The sequence below is a fragment of the Haemaphysalis longicornis genome, unplaced genomic scaffold, assembly GCF_048455015.1.
Source record: "Haemaphysalis longicornis isolate Haplotype H1 unplaced genomic scaffold, Haemaphysalis longicornis Haplotype H1 scaffold_2, whole genome shotgun sequence".
Taxonomy (NCBI): Eukaryota; Metazoa; Arthropoda; class Arachnida; order Ixodida; family Ixodidae; genus Haemaphysalis; species Haemaphysalis longicornis.
This window is the reverse complement of record NW_027526295.1, coordinates 186,924,349-186,946,905: the sequence shown is the minus strand read 5'-3', so window position 1 is coordinate 186,946,905 and position 22,557 is coordinate 186,924,349. Positions and strand designations below refer to the sequence as shown.

General features: G+C 46.0%; 1 protein-coding gene across 1 annotated transcript in view; it reads left to right on the top strand.

Annotated features, from left to right (window-relative positions):
* LOC144169645 (calcitonin gene-related peptide type 1 receptor-like) overlaps window positions 1-22,557 on the top strand; it is a 260,413-nt gene that overhangs the window by 1,194 nt on the left and 236,662 nt on the right. The gene's annotated exons all lie outside the window — the stretch shown is intronic.

Below are 22,557 nucleotides of genomic sequence, written 5' to 3'. Positions count from 1 at the left end.
CTACGACAGAAGCTGAAAAGATGAAAAAGGAATACAGTCAACAATGACAAATAAAAGGCTTCTTTTATTCGTCCTTTTGGATTGCTGAGACGAACTCCAAAGCGGCTGTGCATTTTATTTGAGGTTTTGGACTTCCCATGAACTGCTCTAAACCGTTGTGGGAAGCTAACAAAAGTAATCAAGATTGGAGGGGTTACCACTTTCGCCTATGCTACATTTATTTGCCTTCTTTGAGAAGATGCAAAATCCGATTTCTACTGTAATTTAAAATAAGCGTCAACTTTGAAACTAAGCGCACGCTTTAGAAGATTGCTAATTGTGAGAGCGAAACGTTAGTGCTAAACTCTCCCTGTTCGAACTGCCGTTTAATAGTGAAGGTATTGTTCTTGGTTTTGAGGTTGGTGATGTGCAGAGAAAAATACAAAAAAAGAAATAACAAAGGTGGAGCACGTTCGAATTAGTCTTCATATGCTGATGCTGGCTTGTCGGTGTTGTGACCGGGCTTAATGAAGAGGCTGTCTGTCACTGGTGGTAACAAAATAAAATCGAAGCCCCTTTCTTAAGAGAAAGATGGTTAAAACGTGAAGCCTTCTCCCATGAAACCTGTCCGAAAGTCCGAAACCTGAAAGTCCGAAACCCGAAAGTCCGAAACCTGAACTGCTTCGACTGTGTGGGAATGGCGAAATCGGGTAGACGTCGAATTTAATCATAGCGTGTGGGACCCTGGTTTGATTCCGGCCACGGGTACGTTTTTGACAGCAGAACTGTTTAAGTTTTCAGTTAGCAGAAAGGCTGTGTCTAGACTGCCATCTGACGGCATTATAAGCATTCCACTAAAGTGACGTCTACCAGCGTTTCAAAGAGAAAATGTCGCGTCTGGCACTACTTCATCCTACATTAGCGTAACGTAACGTCACGTAAACAACAGAACCTAACGAACCGCAAAAAAATACATTTTAAACACCGACAAATAACGAAAACCACGAAAATTATAATTCGAACTTAAAATGTAAAAAAAAGAAAACCTAAAGACAAGAACCGGAGTCGAACCACCGTCCTTAGTATCAGGACGCTAATATGGAACCTCTGCACCACAACGGCAGATGGTCCGGGCAGTGTCAGCCCAGTCTTAAAATGAGCAGGTCGCCGGACAGCCCTCTAACCATGGCTGTAGCGCAGGGCTGGAGTGCCGTCGGACGGTACTCTAAACACTGTGTATTAAAATTCCACCCATCCGAGCGCACGCGAGCGTGCGCCTCGTGAGGAGCGCCTGGTGTCGGCCAGCTCGACCATCGAGAACGCTCTGACCAACGTTCATGGCGTGATCTCTCGCTTGCTGTTCTTCACGCCAGTACACGTGCGTTCGCGCCTGAAGCGGGGAGCACAGACGCTGAGTTTTCCCTACAGACGCCGAGTTCGCGAAGCCGGTTGCCCCGGGTTCCAGCGCGTGCTAACGCGGTCCACTTTTGGAGAGATGTAAAAGCCTACGGACAAAACGCCCGGTCTTGCCTGTCGTGGAGAACTTTCAGCGGCAAGTTCGGGAATCCATGTGAGGCGCAAAAACCTGTCTCCGACGAAGGGAGAGGGGCCACCAGCTCTGCTGTTTCGCCAGCCTTGCACCACAAGTGCAAGCTGTGACAATTTTTTTCTTCTTGAGGCGCTTGATGCGTAAGGTGGGCTCTACTAAAGGGCATTTTGTCATTACGATGGACGGAACCAGCGAGGCATAGAACACTTCGCTTTAAAAAATAAAAACGCCGCATTCATCACAAGCATATTTTCTGTCGCGGAGATTCCCTTTATGACCTAGTTGACAATCCGAGTGTCTGCCCACAAGACATGTGTACAGTCCGTAAGGAAATCAAAATGACGCAGTCGCCGACGGCCAGTGGACTCGATAGGCCTAATCGATGCGGTCACATAAAAAACCACCCTCCAAGAAAGAAACGGGCGAATGGCGTCTTGACAAGGCTTCCTAATTCGGCTTACGTCAGCGAAAAAATCGGTAACTGTTCCACATCCGCTTGCGCCTTGTTTTCCATATACTTCCCGGCTTGAGATGGCCGTGCTCATTTTCCGATGATCGCCTCGCTAAAAAAGTCGCTGTAGCGTCGAAAGTGGTTGACGGCTGCGTAACGCGGTGTGTTAGTGAAAGGTTGTATCGAGCGGATTCGATCGTCATCCCCCGGCGACCTTGCGTGGTCATGTTTAGACGTAGCTGGGAGTTGCAAAAGTGACGCCAGTTGCCGGTCTGTACTCCTGTCGCGTAAGCAGCTCGAAATGTGGTTTTGTAAGCATGAATGATTTGAGAAAATTGGATGTCAAATGTCTCAGAACGGGATTAGACGAAGTAGAACTGCACATTTTGTTGCAAGCTAAGGAATGTAGGTGAAGGGGAAACGTCGAAGCTAAGTGGAGTATTTTTCAATCCGAACTGATATTATCTCAGTCGGAATATTATGTAACCGGTGTTAGTGCCAAAGAAAGGGAAGGATAAGGTTTTTTTTTTTTTCGGGAAAGGAACGCAATGGCGGGGTATTCTACGTCGCTAATTATTTTATTTCGTTTTTGTTGCGGATGCCTACAAGGCGAACGCTTCGAGACAGCTGGCTAGAAGTGCTCGCGGCACGAGGACTGAGCATGTGTGCCCGAAGGATATTCGGCCCTACTGAGCGGCAAACCACTGGTATACAGAAATCACAGAACCAACGCCAGATAAGGAAGTCATTTGTCTAGTCTAGCACTGACTAAAGTTTTTTAAACTAGTTCCTCCTTTACAAATCTTTCTCATCTCTTTCATCATTGTCATGGCGCTCTTTGCCTTTGTCGGCCTTGCGCCATTAAACCCAAAATCATCATCATTACGTTGTCGCGCATTTCAAATCGCTGGACTACTGCACCAAATTCCGGCCCATATTGATCTTGTGCGCTTTCGTTCCCCTCGTACTGGCCCATCTTTTGTTAAAGCAAAGCTTTACTAGCTTAGTCTAACCGAGTTTCTCCGTTTCCAGCTATTCGGCCTTCATTTGACTGCTGCCGCGTCGTAGCCTTCGCAAGGAATCACGTTACTCGCCGCGCCGAGCTCCGCAGCCATCGGCTTGGCACATGCGCTCTCCGCAGCCAGGTCGCCACCGGACCACGTGATTTGTCGCGCGCCTGGCAACGGGGAGCGCCACGCTCGCCTAGTCCGTGCGAGCTTGACCATGGATGAGAGCGAGACTGACCGTTTACTCTGAGCGTTGCGCGGAAGATGGAGGCTTTGAGCTGTCGTCGGCAAGAAACGTCTGACCACCCCGCGGATATCGCCCGGCGAGCTGCTTCGCTGGGGAAGGCCCTAAATGCCAAACGCGTGAAGCTAGCGTCGGAGCCAGTGGAAGAGCGAGTCGTTTGGCTCGCAAAATCGACTTAACCAGTCTAAACCAAGCTTTCACATTGCATTTCCGGGATTAGCTGAGCTACGCCACAGCCATTTTTAAAAATTCACCAAGCGTGCCTTAAATTAAACTCGGGTAGCAAAAAAAAAATCTAAGTAATTGCGGAGCAAAAACAAACGGACTGACCAAAGTAAGCAGCTGGCTTAATGTGCGCGCACGTCACGCGTAGCGCGAATTACGCGATTGAGGCATACCCTGTGCTGATATGATTAATCGGACATAATTTATACAGCTAACGAAATGAGCGGGTGCTCCTTCGATCCGTCGATACGCAGGGACTGGCAGATTGCTCTCTGTCGGCGAAGTCAAGCCGTCCACTGTTTGCGGTGCTTAGCACCGTAGAACGTGCATAGCAGCTTGTCCCCTTATCGGTCGTACTACTGTAGTTTGGCGCGCAGCAGAACATTCCTGTCTTACGCGCGCGATGAAAGTTCGAATCTTCTCTTCTGCACGAAGCTTCGAACTTCGAAACAAAAAAATGGATAGCTTCAAAAATGTGAAGCGGGCTGTTGTTTAGTAATTATTCATTATGGTCTCCATTGAGGTAGCATTGTGGCATTGGTATGCGAACATACACCATTTATATGTTTATTTTTATTTATTTATTGGTACCCTCAGGGTTATACATTACAGAGGGGAGTGGGTTTAAGAAAAAAAAAAGATATGAAAGGTATTTCCAGGTAGGTATTTCCAAGAAAAACATACCAAGCTTGCTCAAGCAATGTACAAGAAAAACTTAACACATTCCTACAGACATACAAATTTGTACACGTCTAGACATTTCCGGAGTAATACACAAATATACATACATATCACGGGTAAGAAATTGAAAACACCGCTGAATCGGTTCACCTACAAACAGCCCGAATCCCCAGTCACGCTAATCGAAGTAGCCCTGCAACGAGGCTCCGCAAATGATTTATCCAGAAAGAAGTGAAAACTTCCCTATTGGGAATCGTATGATAATATGTAAGAATACCGAGATATGCAACGTGCCGTGCCCCTTTAAGGTCGACTCCCCTGCTCTAAAGGAATGCATTGTTGGGAAGACATTTTCTTCGGGGGGCACTACGACCAGTCTGATATCAAACTAAGGAGCGCATAGAGCCGTTCATTAAATGCATTCATCTGACTCCAAGGATGCCTACAAAACGCAAACACCGATCAGCTATCCGCCCAGAATGTAGTGGACTGCTGCTGTTGATGCGGCTTTTGTGTGTGCGTGTGCGTTAGGGCTGGCGTGCGTGTGCGTGTTCGTGTCCCTATAGGTGAGACAATTTACGCCTGCTATTGGACGTTCCCCTCTTCCTAATGTATACCTATAAATAGAAGTGACTGACTGACTGACTGACTGACTGACTGACTGACTGACTGACTGACTGACTGACTTTACTGATTTGACTGATTTGACTGACCAGACTGACCGACTTCACTGACCGACTTCACTGACTCGCCCACTGACTGACTGACCGACCGACCGACCTACCGAGCGACCGACCTACCGACCGACCGACCGACCGATCGACTGACTGACTGACTGACTGACTGACTGACTGACTGACTGACTGACTGACTGACTGACTGACTCCTCCACCCCTACCTAAAACTGGTAGATATAGACTCAAAATTTCGCGAGTACATTTGCGTCGTAGCGTAGGGGCTCACTAAGGCGGGATTTCCGGAAATTGCGCTATAAAATTCGTGATTATCCCGGTCACCCCTTCACATATCGAAATGATGTTTGCTGATATGTGTAGCCTTTAAGAATATCTAATTAGTAGTTTTAAGATTTCGCCCTAACTAACACTATAGGGCTGATTCCGCATTCCGGTACAAAATGGGTGCTCCTAAAGATTCTCCACTAAATCTTTCTCTAGTAAATTAAACCAATCAATTTTTGCTAACGTATGTTACTCATACAAATGCAGAAAATCAATTTTAAGAAATTTGCCTCGCGACGCCAGTAAAAAAGGAAAATTGTTTTTAGAAAGTACACGAGTGACGAGCCGAAAAGGCCCACGTCCACGTCTAGCGAAACTGCTGGTTCAAATGGCATCAAATTTCATCGGCACAGTGGTTGGAGCTCAATATTGCTGAAAATTCTAAAGATTACACCACGCAGAAAGAGAAAAAGGTGAAATAATTTTTCATATATTCATTTTTTTATCGCAGGCCATTTGAGATATTGAACTGGTTTTTGTTGATATAGGTAACTTACTCAGGTCTCTAAACACTGTTCTAAAACATTTTTCCATGACACCCACCTAATAGAAACAGTCAGGAGTTCGGGGAAACGGGGCGTTTTTACACATTCCTGAATAAATACACATTCCGTTGATACATCCAATTAATTTTTTCTTGCAAATACTGCCCATCCAGTTGGCCAAAAATCGATTTCAGGATTTTGTCCTAACATGCTGATAAAAAGGCCAGCAAGAGTTTTTTTTAAATCTTCATCCTTCTGGACGTGCAATTGAGTTTTCCCGCGTTCCCATAGCTTTCGCTATCTGTTGGTACTTTCTGCAACCACGCGCCGCCCGTATTAGCCTTTGCCATTTATCATAAATCTAAAAAAAGAAGAGGTGACCAGTAAACGGGCAAAAGCAGAGCGCTCCCAATCTATTGGGGCTTCCTGAAACCCCGCGCCTCCCGTAGGAGCCGATGTTGGTTATTATAAAACTTTGACCGATTAGCCTCGTTCATACCTGCTGTGATAACTTTCGAAAGTTAAGAACACCTTCCCTCACTCATCCCGGCTCCATCATATATACGTTCATAACGCAATCTCCTGCTGAATGAAAGTTCTGTTTACAACCAGGCACTCTTCCTCCTATCATATTAGAGTGCGAGCACAACCCCGACCTTCCCCCTTTTCCATCCCCCTTCCCACACCTGCGCTGTGAAAGAACCTCGTGGCCAGCAGCGATCTGGATCTCCAGACGCTTTTCTCCTCCAGAGCGAAGGCTGCCCGCTCATCACATGGCTGCCTGGAATAGGGAACCACTCCCACTCCAACGGCTCAATAAAACGTTTTTGGCCACTCACTTACTCGCTTGAGCGCACCATCTTGATGCAATTTGTTTAGCGAGAGTTGCAGTAAAACACGAGTGCCAGACGTTTCCCATTACCTCGATACGCCCCGGTTGGAGCCCATGAATTGAAAGCAGGCAGAAGTTCCTCATCTTGTACCACATCACGGTGAACTAGGCAATTATGGCAACTAACAAATAACTCAACACATGTTATACCCATTAGTGTCATTAGTAAAATGGCCCACCCGGGCGTCGCCGGGTACTGCCGCTAGTGATCAATAAATAACTACATACATCCCATTCAAAGTTGGCTGTCTTGATATACACGACTGCATGGCTGAAAAGACTTGTTTGAGGACACTATAAGCTGTCTGATATGAAAAAAAAAAAAATGAGAGCCACCGGGTGTATTATTCAATGAATTTTATTGCGCAACAAAAATGGGACACTGCAAGCGTTAAAAAGGGACAGACGGATTTATTCTCTAAATTAGCATAGCAATGCTTTAAGCATATAAAATGCAGTCGGCCTTAAGACGCTACACAATTCAAGAACGACGTCTTGCATTCGTGACGTCATGGCACATATTTAGTTTTTCAGACAAGTTTTATATCGGGCCTCATTACTTGTCACATTAGCTCCCTCTAACGCTGGGAGTGATTGCTCAGATTCACTGTGGTGAGGAGGGGATCTGTGGAAAATATTTGAAGGCTGTTTCAACACGCAAGTTCGCGAATATCATGCTGGCGCATAAGATTGGGCGGGGTCACAGAGACCATGAGCCATTCCACTCTGTGAATGTGGATGACCGGTGAAGCTTTGTAGTGCACCCCATAGAGGCCAAGCAAAGCGTAAGCGACACGTACGAGGAATATTTATTTCCTTTCAGCTTTGAGGGCGGTCATCCATGAGAGGGACACGCACACACTTATATTGACTCTAAACATCGTGAAAATGGTGAAATTCAGGAAAGGAGGCTGAACTTAAATCCCTACCCTCAAGCGGGCTTCATTATATGTTTACTACCTGTAATTCTTAGGATGCATATCCAAGTGATGAGACGATAGGCTTGAAGCCTATATCTTGCTTTGAACGGCGTGTGTCTTTCGTTGGGGCCACGTCGGACATAAAAATTACATAAAACCCTGGACACAGAAGCGTCGCCTGACAAAGCACGTTTACACATATTACCTGTAGTGCGCGAAAACGAATTCTAATTTGTACCAAAGCCTGAACAAAGGCTTTTCCAACAAAGCCTCATTTCTCGCCTCTGATTAGGTCCGTTCAAGCCTCTTTAAACCATGATGTCAGTACGTAGGTAACAGGCGGTTAGTATGTCAAACAACAACAACAAAAAAAATCCCCATGAGCTTTTGGAAAATATGAAATGTCATTTCATGTTTAAAAGGCCTTGTGGTACTCAACTTACAAAGAAAGCCCTAGTCAGAAATAGAAGCCGTTTGTTCCAAGTCTATAAAAACACAATTAGGGCTTTAATCATAGGCCTCCTCCCTCGGCCCCGGAGCGCATATCGCTCTACTTCGCGTTTGCCTGCACACACCTTCGTATTCCTTTGGCTTGGCAGTGCAGGTAAAGGCTACTTTTCACTGTTTTCTCTCCTGACGTGTCGAACGCTGTGCACGACTTTCTTGCACTCGCTGCGCCCTCCTGAGTTGCTTATTTTATCCAAAAGAAACATCGCAGGTAGCTTCGTACGCCGAAGCTTCGTATGCCAGTGGTTATCGCCACCGCCACGCACACATAACAAAAAGAGCTATGAGGAGATTGAGCATCGCTTCAGCAACGTACCATAAAAATAAAATTAAGTGGATGTAGGTCATGTTATTCAGAAACACCTTTAAAACGCGAAATTAGAACGCTATACCAATATTATTTCTTATTTCCCTCCCAGCCGACGCGCTTCAACAAGGCTGGCGCAGCATTATCGAGGCCATAAAGACAAAATAGAACTTTCTTCTGTTCGAAAGAAGTAGCGTTTATTAACTGACCCAGCCCTATTCCACCCACGAAAAATCTTTATTGAAAGGGGGAAAAAAAATTCCTCAAATATTGAACAACTTTCGAATTTCGCGCTACAGGGACGTCATATGGGCAGCAGTGACGTAATAAGGGCAACAATAAAAGCATGATTCTCGGCTGCACGTTAGCATTCGAGCGATACGATCAAACAAAACTAGAGACCTCACTGCAATCCGGCGATTTTTATTGCTGCTGCAGCATGCCGTCACGGGAGAATATTGCCCCTGACGGCAGACTATCCAGAGGGAAACAATGGAGGCTAAAACGTCGTTAGAGATGTACAGGGCTGCGAAGATGAACATCAGAAAGGAAAATTTCTGCGATAATTCCCAGGGCAGTGCTTTGCTTTTTGAGGCTAGAGCAGGTTGTCTGCGAACTAAGAGTTTTGTGGGGAAGTATTCACAAAATGATGGGGTATGCGTGGTCTGCGGAAAAGAAACAGAAACTATGCGGCACATAGTGTTAGAATGTGAGGGTATCCATTCAAATCTACATGAAGGGAATATTGGGCTTCCAGAAGCCCTAGGATTTCAGGGTATCACAGAGGAAGTTAACTTCAAGGCTGTCGAGGGGACCAAAAGAAGATTAGAATGCTGGTGGATGAAAAGCAGAGAGGGGAATATTGCCTAGGACAGTTACCACCTGTAACAGGGAAAATAAAGTATTTCGGGCCTAATAAGCTTTAGTGCCTGCCCTAAGCAGCGCTAGTATTAAAACAAGAGTATAAAACATGGTTATATTAGTCCTTTTTGGTAAGGTGACATGTCATCACCCCGCTTCAAAGGGGAAACCAATAGGAATCATCATCATCATCATCATCAGTTCCCCAGTGAGCTACGTCTAGTCCCATCATGCACCATGAGTTTCATTTATGAATAAACTACCATAAGTAGAGATCTGGACTAGAGTTTTGTTAAATGTCGAAAGTAAAAATGGAAAGGATAAATGGCTTGCAGGTTTTTGCGTCTGAAAGGCGGCTACGGAAGCATTACGCAGCGGGTCGGCCCAAAAGGAATCGGACGTTGTTTGGTATATGAGACGCTGTTGCTGCATCAACACGAGTGGCCTAAAGAGCAGAATCGGTACCCCGTTTATTATTCATTGCTTTAATGGCATATTTAATCAAGCGAAACCTAAAAAAAGTTACTTGAACGCGCGATTTGTGTATGCTATGCGCTGCACAGGAAAGCCAATGTTAGGGAGCTCTGATGGTGATGATGACCTGAATCCCCATTTGCAGGTCTTTTGGTAGCCCACGGGTGATTCGTTCGGCCGAAAAGCAGGTGGTTATTCGGGCAGGTGCTCGTGAGCGCAAAAAAATAAAAAAGTAAGGAAACTGATAACATTTATAAATAAAATAAATTAGAAATATATTAATAAAGGTGATACCAATACAAGCAACATTCAAAATAAGACAAAAACTACAATAAAAAACATGCTTTTTATATATACACTCAACGTTAAACATAGACGTACTTATAAGGTGTGTTGGATGAATTAAGTTACCGTTGTGCATTGTTCGTTTACGATCAAGCTTCGCTTGTTTTACGTTTTCGTTTAGGAAGAAGACGTTTGGTTTTTGGTTCATAGATTTGTTAATTCATCCGCCGATTTTCGCTACGGTGCAGATAGTTCTACATAATCCATGATGAAGCAGTGAACAACTTCCCGAGCAATGTTTGATGTCACGAAACCTTTCTCTAGATTGCTTTCTTAAGAACACCGGGGTTTTGCTTCGCTATAGTGCACCTACATTACAAGCCTGTGTTCACAATGGGAGCAATTTTGAAGAATGGCGAAGCTTGGGAATATTATTTGGCTCAATAAATGGGATCTGCGCTCTACGCACTGAGAAAGGTCACGGCGATGTGAAAACGCGATGTTAAATGCGCATTGTGAAACCACAGAAAACATTTCTCGCGTCAAACCGTTATGCTGGGAATAAGCTTCTCTCAGTAAAACGCCACTGTGTTAACCAGCGTCGGGCTAACAATGGCGCCCCCGTAGTGCCAACAATTTTTTCCTATTTCAGTCGAAGCCGAGGTTGCAGCGATAGAATATTTTGCAACATTTTAAAAGTGGGCCAGGTTTACTCACTTGTCACAGTGAAACCAACGCAGACTATTCTTCTTTACCTTTCGACATCCTTGGTATGCTTAGTTCAAGGAACAGCGGCAGTCATTGCAGTTTTGTATGACGCGAGCCCCGTTGATATCACCCTATCTACTCGTTTTTTCATTCTCTTTCCAGTTGTAAAAAAAAAGCAATAGAATTGAATGGGGTTCACTTATATGCTTGTACTTGTTCAGATGACCCTTGCAAACTTGTGCTGAGGATAGCCCGCTTGTACGCCCAGTTCTTGTTCGTGTTTTTGTTTTATAAAGAACAAGCAAACTGTTATTACAAGCGCGTGACAAGCTCTGTATATCAAGCGATTCAATCAATCTCGCAGTTTGCTATGAAAACCATGTTCCTCAACCATAAGCACAAGAATTGCCCGCACTTTGGAAGCTTTTTGATGGTGGCAGTCGTAGTGGTCGCAGTCACGTGTTCTCGAGGTGAAGACAAAGTTCATTTCAGAAGCTGAGTGCAGCACTGTGGATGCTACATGGCTCTAAACAAAGCTGCCGAGTGACAGCGTTTGATACCTGCGCCAAACGGAAACCTTCAATTTACAGTTGAGTGCACACTCACACGTTTTCCCTACTTGTGCACAATGGGACACTGGGTAAACAATGGCCTTCGAACGGCCGTGTCGCATGGTAGAATTGACCGTGACATTCTCCGGTGACCGGTCGTAGAAAAGCGGCAATAGGCGTTGGGGCTTTGGAAGGAGCTTTCTGTCCCTCCGCTAAGCGGATGAAGCCGCATGGCTAAGCCGTGTAGCTTCGGCCCTTTTGCACGCGGTTCGGGAAGTGAACGAAAGGCGCACCAGGAGCCCACGTCCCCACGGTGCACCTGGTAAAGACCTCTTAAGATAAGCCTAGTTGCTCGTTAAGCGCAAAGCGCGGTACAATAAACGAGTAGAAAGTAAACCCAGCGTCTTAGAAAGTTTCACAACGTATATAGGGCCAACAGAAACGAAGCGTAACGTTAGCGATACGGTACAGTCATTGACTGGACGTGAAAACAACCTGCTTGATGTCATGCGCAGCATATAAATACCAGGCGCGCCAGTTTTAAAAAGCGGTAAGCAAAAGTAATTGGGTGATTTTTGCTGCGTGTACGCGTTACGCCGCCAGGCTTGTGTGGCTCCCGATAAGACCATCGCCTCAACCTCTTCGAAAATCGTGCCGCCCACATCTTCACTCTCGTTATTGCGACCGGTCACGCTTGAGCGCGGCTGTTATCGAAACCTTACTCACAATCCCGTAACGCGCCGTTGCCCATCGTCCCGTGCGGTCGCTTGGGCTTGCCTTGTCTAAGCATAAACGGCTGCACACAGTGATGCTCATAGGATCAAATATCAAGAAGCCGAGGTTGGCGAAGACATGGCTGTAATCAAGTTTCGGACAGAACCCCATGTTCCGTGCTTGTCGGGTCGTTGGTTCGAAAAAAATATCAGCATGTCTACTGCAGAAGCCCAGGCGCACACATAACAAAGCAAGCAGAGGAGGGCAGCTCTCGGAGCGTCACCTTTTCTCTCAACTTCTCGAAATATATTTTTGTTTCCTTTCTAATTTACTCGTAGTTTGGGCCTCGGCATCCTTACTTCCTGGTACATTCCCGTCTCCTTTTGCCTTTGACTCTTTTTGTTTGACCTGTTCCCTCAGACGTCCGGTGTGTGGGAGTCCGTTCAATAATGAGAATCGATTAAATCCTAAGGGAGGTCACTTCGCACGACCGTGTCTTTGGGTGTGACTGAAGGCAGAGTACATGGAGTAGTTAACGAGAAAACATAAAAGAAGGAACCACTGGGCGTCGCTCGTTAGCTAAAGAGGCTTCCAGGGTGTTCCTTTCCTTTGCCGCCTTATCTTTTAATGCTATGAAGCGCGTCCTGCGTGGCTTTATAAAACCTACGAGCCTAGTAAAATCTTCTATACCGAAATTAATCGCCATTTCTATCAATCACTGCCGAGCTGCTGGAAGAGCTGCCCAAGGACCTCTTAATCTAAATGGCGTTGACTTTGTGAGGAACGGGCAAGCAATACGCTAGAGACTGGTTTTGTGATGGAAGGGCGTCCGAAGCCCGAGGGGCGGCCGAGACATCCGTGTAGGATGAAGCACAGACATGGACGAAGTATACACTGAGCAGAGCAGTAATCAGAAGCACTCAACCGTTATCCGTGTCTTTTAGGCCCGGACCGGTGGTCCGAATTTCTGTAGCTCCTGAATTTCTTAATCTTCTACTTATTTCTTACTTCGAGCTGACTGGTAACTGCCTTTTTTCACGGCAATTACGCGTCTTTTTGGACAGGAAAGGGGTTATCCGTCACAAAACATCCAAACAAAACTCCTTTCGCAGAGAGTTATCCGGGCGCGTAGCTGGGACAACTATCGGGCCTTGAGATGCCTGCAATGACTACCTTTATTTTGAACACAACTCTTACAATTTGATAGCGAAAATCTTTGTGTTCTGCCATTTTGAGTCATAAATTTTGCCGGAGCGCAAATACCTTATTAACTTCGAGCCGAATGCACTAAGAGGTTCACTGCTTCGAAATTAACTTAAGAGGTGACTGGCTGACAAAGGGTGCTTGCTTAATGCGGTCAGAACGAATATACAGTAAACCTTCGTTATAACGAATTTATCGGCACCCGAAACTGTCTGTGTTGTAAGCAATGCTTCATTTAAAAGCGAGGATAATTTTTTCTCTATTGGCCACAACGGGCACCAAAAACACTGAATAAAGCAATTTATTTATAACCAGGGTTTACTGTACTGGAATCGAGGTCACAATCGCTGTCTTAACTGTTTAACGACCTGTTTCTTATCTTCCATCACTTGTGTTTTTTTTTCAGCCTTCTATTTCGGTACCTCACTTGTCGCAGTACCCCTATCCCAGTGCGCCTGGATGCAATGACTGCTATAATAAATGTTTCAAACCAGAGATCTGGGAAGACAGCTGGTTACTTGACTTATTATGACGTTTAACGCCGACGCTTCACAGGCGAAGAGGCGCGCCGTATTGGAAGGATCCGGAGTGATTTTGACCACCCGGGAATCTTTTAACGTGCGCCGAACTCGAACTCACGGGCGTTTTCGCTTTTCGCCTCGATAAGAAAAACGGCCGCCGTGGCCGGGAAACGAACCCCCCTCCTTGGACAGCTGGGTGATTGTCATTTTCAAAAAGGCGCAGAAACACGAGCTTGGTTGAGGCACAAACATACCAACTATAAGTGTTTCCGCCTCAATCTTCCTCCGTGTTTCTGCGGCATTTTGACATCCTAAACTAAAATCACGAGAACTCATTACGTGTTCTAAACTTTAGCCCAATTTATGGCAATAGAGAGACGCTGTAGAAATTCCATACGCCGGCAGAGCAGATGGAAGTAAATAAAAACAGCAGGATGAGATGAAGAAATCGTAGGCATCAAATATCCGTCGAGCGCACGATTGAGAGTGTTGGAATCACTCGGGGAACGTCCTTCGTTTGCAGAGTGAAGACTATAGCCTATCGAAATGATGATTATGATAAAGACAAGAATGACACAACAAACAATTACAGCTCTGTGCCCTTTCAAAGAGGTAATATGATGGCAGGTACCCTTACAGGGCGCGCTAACGCCCCCCAACGCACATGCGCGCACACGCACGCAACCGCGCACAGTGTGTATTTGCCGGCGGCAGAAATTTCGAAATAGAGAAGAGCTGGCTTCGCTCTTCCAAGAATTCTCTCCACTCAAGCGAATTTTGGTTGCATGAACGTGGCGGGATATCCCCTCCTTCTAAAGCTGGGAGGATTTCCCGCAATCCACCGACGATACAATGACGACGATGATGTTTCTGATAACGGCGGTGATGATAACGTCGATAGGGATGCGGAGAGAGAGGAATGCACGCATGAATTCGCGTGTGGGCGAATGGTTATTTACAGCCATGCACACATCCTGTCTCGTGACCGTTTACGTTCCTTGTCCTTGCCGTATTATTCAAAACTGAGTGACTGCGATAACCATGAGCTGTAGTAACGCATTACGACTAGAGAATCTTCCCGAGGTTTGAAACGCACGTGAGTGGCTGTTGTACGCAGATTTCATGAGGTCAGCTTAGCACGAGGCGTTGCAATGATCAACAACGATTGGAGTGTCACGAAATGGGAAGATTGAAACGAGGACAAAGGCGAGCGCTGTGAAGGAGACCGAGGAACTATTGTAGCGGCGATCCAACCAATGCTTGATACCGAAACGGCCTCGGTTTTCGTGTTGCGATTCCGCCTCTACGTTTGGGATAATTAGTGTATACACAGTAGCGAGATTTGGTTGATTCTCAGGGCGCACGGGCCGGGGTTACAGGGAGGGGGCTTCAAGCAGGCGAGCCACCCTATGAGGCTATGAGGCGAGGTGTCGTGCAGTGATATGTTAAATTTAGGCCACCTGTGATATTTCACAAGTGCCGAAATCTCGCACGCTCAGGTGCTTCTGTTTTTCGCCTTCATCGAAGAGTAAAAAGAAAGACAGCTGCCGCTGGTGGGCCCCAAACCAGGGGCGTAATGCCCAGTCGCGCAATTACTCGGTATAAAAGCTACCACGGTTGTATCCAGAGTCTTAGCTGCATCTTAGCGACCGGAAATAGATATCCGGACTTGCTTCACAGCCATTTTTTTTACAACTCCATGTAGAGACCGCCACTACCGGGGAAGAGGACATTTTATTTACAACCACCATTATTGGCTACCTCTAACCAAACAATTACCCGAAACCTGCCCTTCTTCATTGCAACAAAAGAACATGATGTAATTCGTTTTTGACATCCAAGCTTGAGAAAGTTCGAGCAGCTTTTTTTAGTGGGTTGGCGTGGGGGCCCTGTATACGCCTATGTAGAGGCCCATAAATTTTCTAATGGGGACCGTTGTGAATGCCGAACCATTTTCTACTTCTCAGCAGTGTATTCACCGTGCACAAAAAATACGGGGAACTAGGCACAGTTAAGCAGCAGTCCTGGCGGACATACATGATGTGTTTAGTTACAGTACGTTGTTTTACAACTTCGGTTTTCAGGTGCGCGATTCTTTCTGTGTTCCACGCCGTGTTGCCCCATTCGAAATATGGGTGTATTGCTCATAACGTATGGCAGTAAATGAGATTCTACTTAGGCAGCTGTGGCGTCGTCTTCACAACGAAAGGTTGTATCATTTGTCTGGCAGAGAATGAGAATAAACTTTATTTTCGAGGCCTTCATTGCAAATGGCATACTGGATGGAACTGGTTCCCTCTGTACGGGAAATGGTGACCGATAAAAAGCTCAAAGGCTCACTCTGCTCCTGCAACCCCCGGTTCGAGGTTTCTCCTGCCCTCCCGTACGCCGGCGGATTTCAGGCACATGTGTACGTGTTGTTTTTTGTCAAAGAGTGCTTACCTGCAAGATAAACCACTAGTAGAGTCAATCGTTGTTATTTATGGAATTTCTTATGCATGTACGTTTTTTTCCCCGGTGAAAGCAGATAAAAAACAAGCACAAACGTGCTTGAAAGGCGACGGCGTACGGGAGGCCAAGACAGCTCCCGAACCGGAAGTGGCGGCACTCCGCGGGAAAAAAACAATGTACCCATGAGCATTTGCGCTTTTTACCGGTCACCTATCCATATGCTGCTCTGGCCGCTTGGCCACTGGTGACCAATCGTAGCTGATCCCCCAGGCCGGGGCTGGTCAGCAAGATCCTCCATCTCTCCTTCGCGCGCGTTGCAGCCGCTCTACCGGACTATACTCTTACTCGATGGCTACGAAGTTCATTTAACGGCGTAAAAAAGCGAAATTGGGTGTTTAGTTTATTGGTCCGCATTGCAGTCACAGCGACCGTAGTACCAGGACTAGTGGTAAGATTCCTGTCCATGTTTAATACGGCACGTGGAAGATTTTGGGGAAGTGTGCAAAAATTAATAGACGTTTCAGATTGCGTGCGTACCGTACGTCAATCGATCCTTGCGATAAAGTATTCCCTTCCCAGCCTAAAATCACAACAGGAGTACCGCAAAAACCTAACAAGAATTCCTGTCGTACGACAAAAAACTTTGTTGTGATAACAGAGGTCCTGTTGTTACGACAAAGCCGTCTGTTGTTACGACACACATTTCTGTCGAAAAGACAAAGTCAATGGGCAATAACATTCAAACCATGTGCAACTACTTATGGGAAATCAGGATATCGACAACACAGGAATTCGGCATGACGGAACATCAAAATCAGGACAGGAATACCACACACGACAGAGCTTCAGAATCATGACATGACAAGAATACGACAAGACGACAGCACGATACGGAAAAATACGACAAACTAAAAAAAATGTTCTTGCCCTCTTTTTCGACTTGGTTGGTTTAACTTTCTATAAAAATCTAGCCTAGTCTACGCTAAATATTTTCCGTTTGTACTATTTAAAACTAACGGCGTGTATTTGGTCATACTGCTATTAGAGGAGGCGAAGCAATGGCATAACCTAGAACTGTGTTTCTTATGACCCCACCAGGGAAACGCTCAGGGCCACTCTTAATGAGCACTTCATTGGATTCGGGATGAATAGGAAAGGTTTATTTGGATGAAAAAAGAAACCATCATCGAAATCCTAACAGTTTAACATGTCTACCCCTACCATATCCCAGGAAAAGTATCTAAGCAGGCGGATGTCTATGACGCAAAAAATTAACATAATTTGAATATTGCACACAGTTTGTCGCGGCCAAGATAAGGTGTATTTAGCTCATAAATATACAGCACTATAATAGCGGGCAATCGTAAGCCTTCAGTAGGCTTATGTGGCGACGCCCTGCAGCAGCGATAGATTCAGAGACTGATTGCGTACAACGTGCAGTCATCACACGTCAGAGAAAACCCAAAACAAGAACACCGAAGTAAGGTTTAAAGTAAATACAAGAAAAAAGCACGGGAAAATAGACAAACCAAAAACAAAAGTGCAACAAAAGGAAACATTGCTGAGTACTTCAGCTCAAATACCTCGCGAAGTTATCAAAAGAACATCATCTGACAGACGATTCAAATATGCTAGGAGATCGCGTGACATACCAAGACAGTGGTTGATTACGTTAGCAAAGACCGGCTACTCACGTGCTTGGAGATTGGATGAGGAGCACTTTGAGGTAGCGATATTGTGTGAGATAAGGTTTATGTGCGCAAAATCAACGTTGACATGAATTCTCCCCAGTGGATCTGAACCCGTATTGGTCAATTTGACGTTTAGGGGAGGTCGAGATACCGGATTGAGGTTTCAAATGAGCTGGAAGCAATGGAAACCTTTTCCCCTGAACTCTTTTATCGGTATGTCCTTGAATACTAGTCTGGTGTTAAAAGAAATAACTTTGCCCATACGCATCACTCGCCGTTATTTTTTTATTTAACCTTTTTATGTCAATGCTGTCCGGGAAGTTTTTTTATATAGAAGGAGTACGCCTGGAGAGCAGTAACGATTCGTTGCCAGTAATTGGTGGTGGTTGTCTCTTTATCCTGTTTCATCTGCCATGGCACTGTTCTTAACCTTTTTTAGCGCCACTCCAACATGTACAGTAAGATCTTATCTTGTATATTGATTTATTGGTTCAAAATACAATGTGGCCATATTAAAAGCCAATTGAGCCTGATAGTGGGGACACCCACCATGCGGGGGTTCTTCCCTAGTCACAAAAACCCAGGTCCTCGGTTCCAGTCTGTGCCGTGGTAACCAGGGCTCGCTGGTGAGGGGGGTCATAGCTAGTCAGCCGAACCCCTCACTGCTCACAGCTGTGTTTGGCGTTAGGGGTCAGGTGTGGGGTTTGGGAGCCTTCCCATACCACGTGGAACAGGGTAGGGGGTTCATCACGAAAGCACGAGTTGCTGGGCAGAGTGGCGTAGGGTGCATGGCGTGAAGTAAAGGGCCGTGAGGGTAGGAATTGGTCTGTAGCTGGCGAAATGTTGCTTCAGCTCTTGCAATAAAAGGAAGGGGTGGAGGAATAGTGCAGTGATCGTGATGGCGTTGGGCACATTGGAATGTGTTGCAGTAGAAACTGCAATAGTAGTTTAGTGTGGTCTTGAGGAATGGCTCGGAGTGCCATCTCTGCACTCCACACTACAAAAAGAATGCCACCATGTTGGGTTGGTCAATATGTGGCTCCAGCTAAGGGCCTTCTGTGTTCCTGGTGTTCCCCCTATTCCGGCTTTAAAGTGTAGAGAGCCTCGCTCCATCGTGGACAATGCGGGTTGGACACGCGTGGTAGCCTTCTCAAACAAACTTCTTGGTCCGAACTGAACTGAAAAAGTGTGACCCTCGATCCAAGCTGAGTTGCAAGGCGAATTCTTACGATCTTCAAGAAATGCGATAGTTACGTTATTCGAGGTTGGGCTCCGATGCTGAATCGATGTTAAGCCGAAAAACAGCGAGCCTGGTAATATGAGTCGGCAGAACGATATCCAGCCTCCGAACATTTCCCCGTACTCTAGCTCCTCTGTTGTGGTGAATTTGAAAACAGAATGAAGTTACCTCGAATGCGCATTTTGAGTGCTCAAGGACGTATTTTCCATGAAAACAAACTAGAAAATAAATCATAAAGAAGAGGATATCAACTACCTGCCTGCTAAATTTACACAAGAAGGATGTCTTCTTTGTATTTTTTTGTACTTCGTCCCATCGGATACTCCCCTGCAATTTTCTTGGAAGTGCTGAGGCAATTCCTGTTTCATGCCTGTGTGCTCACCTACACGATCACTGTGGACTATTTCTTAAGACTGGCGTTCATGCTCGCGCAATTTCGATATACCGCTTGTAATCCGATTCTCGTCAAACATTCGAACTTTTCTCTGCGTCATGTTTTCCAAACTGAAATAGCGTTCCTTCGAAATATATCCGCGCGGTTTCATTCATACCAGGGACAAATGCGAGTACCAAAAGCTCGAGTCCGAACATTCAGAACCAGTATCAACAGTTTTGTTCGCATCGAATTTTTTTCCCGATTTTTTTTTATTTCAATAGGCAGGTGGAAGGGTCTTGCCAGCAAACTTTTTGGTTTCCAACCAATTTCTTGCTTCTTGCAAGACCCCACGCGATTGCTTTTGAGCTTCACGTTTTGCCATTCCTGTAGGCTGTGTAGTGCTGAACCTTTCGTGTTTTTGTTCAAGTTCAAGTTCGAAAGAAGACACGATCATCCCTTGCCTCTTCAAAATGTGAAGTTCTTTATCGCTTCTGAGCAGCCTTCGAAGTCAGTGCGGTGTGAATTGCGAAATTGAATAATCTTATTTCTTGGTGGCATTTCCCACTTTAAATTTGAGTGCACGGATATTTCGGCGCTTTTTGTTTGTCGTACAAAAGGGCATAACGCCATTACAAAATTGACATACTGTTTGACTGCGCAAACCACGGATACCATGCAAAAGTATATATATTCTTGCTGCTGGATCTTGGACGAAAAATAGCACTCCTTTGCTTGTTTTCGCAAACTGTATTTCAATTTTGCTTACTTACATGGCTCCCTGCTTGTTCCACCAATTCGAACTTCGCGCCGTCTTTTCAATTCCTTGAGTGTACAAAATTTAAAAGGTTCGACTAACGCTTTCAACAAATCTTTTCTTCCGTTAACGATTCAGGATTGGAATCGGCTTCTAAATGCAATAGCCAATGAGCGTAATCCTTACTCGAAACACATTTGACAACCCAACCGTCCTAATGTCGGCGTATTAGTTGTGTAACCAGTTGCTTTTTTATATTTTGCACTTTCATGCCGCTTTGGATGAGTGCTATTAGCTGTGTAACGAGATTTATCATTATTTCCCTCTAATCCCAATTTTTTAATAGTTTCCTGCTTTATGTTCTTAGTCTGTGATTGCCTTTGGGTATGCTTGTCCGTCCCCCGACCCGTTCTGTAAATAAATGATGATGATGATGATGATTATGATGATGATGATGAATACCTCAATACGAGTACGTTTTGCTCTGTGTGCACTGAACACATGGTATGCAGGATTTAGTAGTAGTAGTAGTAGCAGAGAACTTTATCTCGCATAGAAATGGGTGTGGTTCCTCACTCCAGGAGCCTAAATGACGATTTGGCCATCTCCTCGCTGGAGATCGGTAGTTTCTGGGCGTCCGAGTCTGCGCAGGTCATCAGGTTCACCCACAGCGCGGGAAGGGGAAGAAGAGAGGAAAGAGGCTGGAGAGCAGAGTTGAGAGTACACTCGATGTAGATCTAAGTTAAGGTGCCTAATTGCGAACAAAATTTACGCAATGCTGGGTATTGGGTTATATAGAGAGCACATTACAGATTTATTGTGATAGACCTTCTAGTACGTTTGCCTTAAGCAATTGATGTAACAATCTAGTTATTATTACATCAATCCACAAGGGGAAATACCACAGGTGGCAGAGCTCCTGAGCCCATGTCAAAGACTCAGAGGCTGTTCCGCAAAAAGTGCTGCTGGAGCAGACGTTCTTAGTTAAACCGTTGTCCTATACCCTACCGCGGTAATCGGGACTTTTTGGGTACGTATCACTTTGCTAGAAAAACAGAAGTAACTACCGCGCATGCGCGAGGGTTGACACCTAACAACGCTTCTCTTCCCGGTGTTACGACGTGAACCGATACCCGCGGCTTCACTTACAGTGGGTGCTTTCCCAACGAATACGGGTTCCCAACGTTAAACCTCAAATAATGACGTTAGACATGACGTTATATGTTTAGGCCTAAGGTTAGTTACCCTTCGATTTGAGTTCTGCCACGTGCCTACTTCCAAGCAACGTCATGGTCATTGTACTTCGAGCTGCGGGCCACGGTTGACGAAGACTCACCGCGAAGGCTGGGCCTAACTGGAGCAGTACGGAAACCAGAGCTAATTGGAGTGCATTAATCATTGAAAGCGCAAGAAGGGCGTAACACAACAAGTAGACAGCACGAGCACTTTCTATCAACTGTTGTTTCGTGACAACCGAACAACTTATATTCGATCCTTCCTTCATAATACACAAGTAAAGCACGCGACGATAACATTTGATTTTTATTTCATCATACCGCGTGGCACCACGAGTGTCGCCTAACCTGATACCCCATAAATGTAATCGTTTGTTGGGCTACTTACACGTATCCTGATTGGCTTATTTTGAAAGCTTCCACGATAGCTCGGAACGTCTTATATCTACGCAAACTCTCGTGTTGTATACTTTTATGTTACGTCTTTTTGTGTTTAGGCCTAACATTGTGATTAGGCCTAACATCGGGCTGTTACTGGACAAGTGTGTGGCGCCCCTCGACCCTAATATTGGTTGGCCGAAAGTTCAGTGGCCCCACCAGGCTCGGTGGGAAATATTATGTGTGGCTGGCGAAGAAACAACGACGAGCACAGCCGCTCTCGGGCAGTCACCGTCACCACCAGCACGCTGCGGGTCGTCACTCGGCTGGAGGGTACCCCGACCCTCCCACGTTCACGAATGCGGGCCAAATCGGGACACTGGCGACGAGGATGTGGCTGACCAAGGGGACGACCCCTTGGTCAGCCACACACAATGTTTCCCACCGAGTCTGGTGGGGCCACCGAACTTAGCGGCCAACGAATATTAGGGTCGTGGGGCGCCACACACTTGTCACAACCCTCACCCCCAAGTTGGTTTGTCCAACACAAACACCAAACAACGCCTGTCAAACCGGCGAGTAATGGTTCGGTGGTCTCCGCAGTCTTTCACTCCGCCTAAGCACAGGTGTTGATGTAGGTGTGGCAGCATCGGGTGCCGCCTGTGTCACTCTCCCACCGTCCGTCAGCCTTGCATGTGGCACCGGAATTGCACGTGGCGCCACAGTGGCGCGAATAGCACCAGCCCCTTGTGCTTCGCTGGCAGCGGCTGGTGTAGTTGGCTCTCCTGCCTGCTTGCTTCCTGAAGGGGCGGCGGAGGTTGCCAGGCGAGGCCTCACGTGGTCAGCATG